The 2,393-nt window shown below is 48.9% G+C and overlaps 1 non-coding gene across 1 annotated transcript; it reads left to right on the forward strand.

Moving 5' to 3' along the window:
• The first annotated feature begins 2,117 nt into the window (after positions 1-2,117).
• TRNAC-ACA (transfer RNA cysteine (anticodon ACA)) lies at positions 2,118-2,191 on the forward strand. Its single transcript has one exon. It is a non-coding gene; the product is annotated as a tRNA-Cys (tRNA).
• Positions 2,192-2,393: the final 202 nt, after the last annotated feature.

Raw genomic sequence — 2,393 nt, forward strand, 5'->3', positions numbered from 1 at the left:
ACTAAGCGTGTGCCCCAACTATTGAGTCCACACACTGTAAAGCCTGTGAACTGCAAACTGTGACAAAGACTCTGGGCAGCCAAAAATTTTTTAAATTAAAATAAAAATAAAAAAGCATGGCTCCTGCCCTCAGTGGGCTTCCAGTCTCGGACCTGGTGATATTGCAGTGGAAGTGCTAAACTAGTCTTGTGAGCAAAGTTTCAGGAGAGCTTCTGGGGTTGGGAGAAAGAACCCCTGCGTCTGCCAGCGTTCAGCATGAGCTCCATCGTTGAGGATGACAGTGGGTACCCATGGCATGGCTTCCTGGCTGAGTCAACCATGTTCTGTTTTTACTGACACATACTTGGGGATACAGGTCACAATATTTTTATTTGGCTTTTTTGCTTAATCGCATAATAAATGACCCTCCTTCTTTTCTTCTGCTTCTGGTTTGGAGGCTCCTGGTACTACGCATATCACCCATCACTTGCACGTGCCCTGGTGGGGCTCCAATCCAGGATGTAAACACCGCTGAGAGTTAACGGTACATCCCGAGGGGACTTCCCTAGTGGTGCAGTGGTTAAGACTCTGCACTTCCAGTGCAGGGGGGCGCGGGCTTGATCCCTGGTTGGGGAACTTAGATCTCACATGCTGCACAGTTTGGGCCAAAAAAAAAAAAAAAGAACATTCCCAAACATCGCCATCCTGTAGCCACATGAAGATGGAACAGGAAATGGCCAGGCTGCACCGTTCAAAGGGGGAAGTCAAGCATGTTCGCTGTCGTCCACCAGCCTCCCTCCCCCTCCACATTCCACTCCAGGACCACTGCTGACAACCGTAAAATCGAATTCCTGGCCTGGAAAAGCTGCTCCTTAAAGGCAGATGTGCAAACAGGAGTGTTAGGAGGAAGGCCTATCCCTCGATTCAGAGGCTCTGGTCTCAGGATGCAGCATTGCTTCAAGCTCTAGTCTTTGCGTTTGTTCATTTGTTTTAATCTCTTGGCTCTGGCCCATGGCATGTGGGAATATTAGTTCTCCCACCAGGGATCGAACCTGCACCCCCTCTGTTGGCACTGCAGAGTCTTAACCACTGGACTGCCAGGAAAGTCTCCAAGATGTACTCTTGAAGAAGGTTGCAGGAAGTGTGCTGTCTCTCAGACGCCCCTCCTCCCAGCTTTTCCAGAATGGAGTGGCCACCTTTTGTCTGAATACAGCTACTAGGAAAACACCACGGGTTTTCAGATGTGTCCCTGAAGCCCCTGGTGCCTGGCAGCCCCACCATTAGTGCTGAGGGCGCTGACCACAGCTTCGGGAATCCTGAAGATCAATTTTCGGCCAATGATGCCAGTGGGAGAAGGAGGGGACAGATCCGAGTCTGTTTTCCGCAATGAATGTTGGTAACTGTCACTGAGGGGACCTCAAATTGCACCCGGGCGGCCAAGCTTGAAGAGGAGAATGGACCCCAGGCTCTGTGGAGGGGCTTGACCTGCCCGAGGACACATGATAGGTACGGATTCTACCTGGGTCATTGTGCTCCCCGTCAGCAGAGTCCGGTCTGGTTTAAGTAGCCCAGGCAAGCCAGCCTGTCTTACATCTGGGACGGGTCAGGTTTCTTAGCTACGAGTCATTTCCCCTACTCACATAAATGGAAAAAATTGATCAGACGCCAGCCTGTTGGGTCATCTCTGCCCCTGCCACAGAAGGTGATGGGCACACGGCTTTGTCAGGCAGCAAATCTATTGGCTTAAATTTCCCGACGGGAACGGGAAAATGGTCTGTGCCAACCTCTTCACGCGCGAGGAGAATGGCAGAAGTATCCTATACGTGCATCCTGCTTTTTAAACGATGTGCTGTGAGATAGAGATATTAATTGCCTGATGGGGAAATTGAGACTCGGCTCACTTACATCCACTAGCGGGAGAGAATGGAGAGCAGTTTTGTCATCTTAAAACATAAGATTTGCGTTTCTAGCCCTGAGTAGAAATAACCAGTGACAGTAAAAAAAAAAAAAAAAAAATCTGATGACAATGTTCTTAGCTAACAGAGAATGATAGAAAGAGTCATGGCCATCATTAGAATTCCACTATTCTTTTGATTAAGTAGCACAGTTGATGAGTTCATACAGGATATTTGAGGACTTCCCTGGTGGCTCAGATGGTAAAAGCATCTGCCTACAATGCTGAAGACCCAGGTTCAATTCCTGGGCCAGGAAGATCCCCTGGAGAAGGAAATGGCAACCCACTCCAGTACTCTTGCCTGGAAAATCCCATGGATGGATGGAGGAGCCAGCTGGGCTACAGTCCATGGGGTTGCAAAGAGTCAGACACGACTGAGCGAATTCACTTTCTTTCTTTTCTTTCTTTATAGGATATTCTGTGCAGACTCTAAAACTGTGGGGCTGATGAACTAACAAAT

This window comes from Bos taurus, chromosome 12 (genome assembly GCF_002263795.3).
Source record: "Bos taurus isolate L1 Dominette 01449 registration number 42190680 breed Hereford chromosome 12, ARS-UCD2.0, whole genome shotgun sequence".
Taxonomy (NCBI): domain Eukaryota; kingdom Metazoa; phylum Chordata; class Mammalia; order Artiodactyla; family Bovidae; genus Bos; species Bos taurus.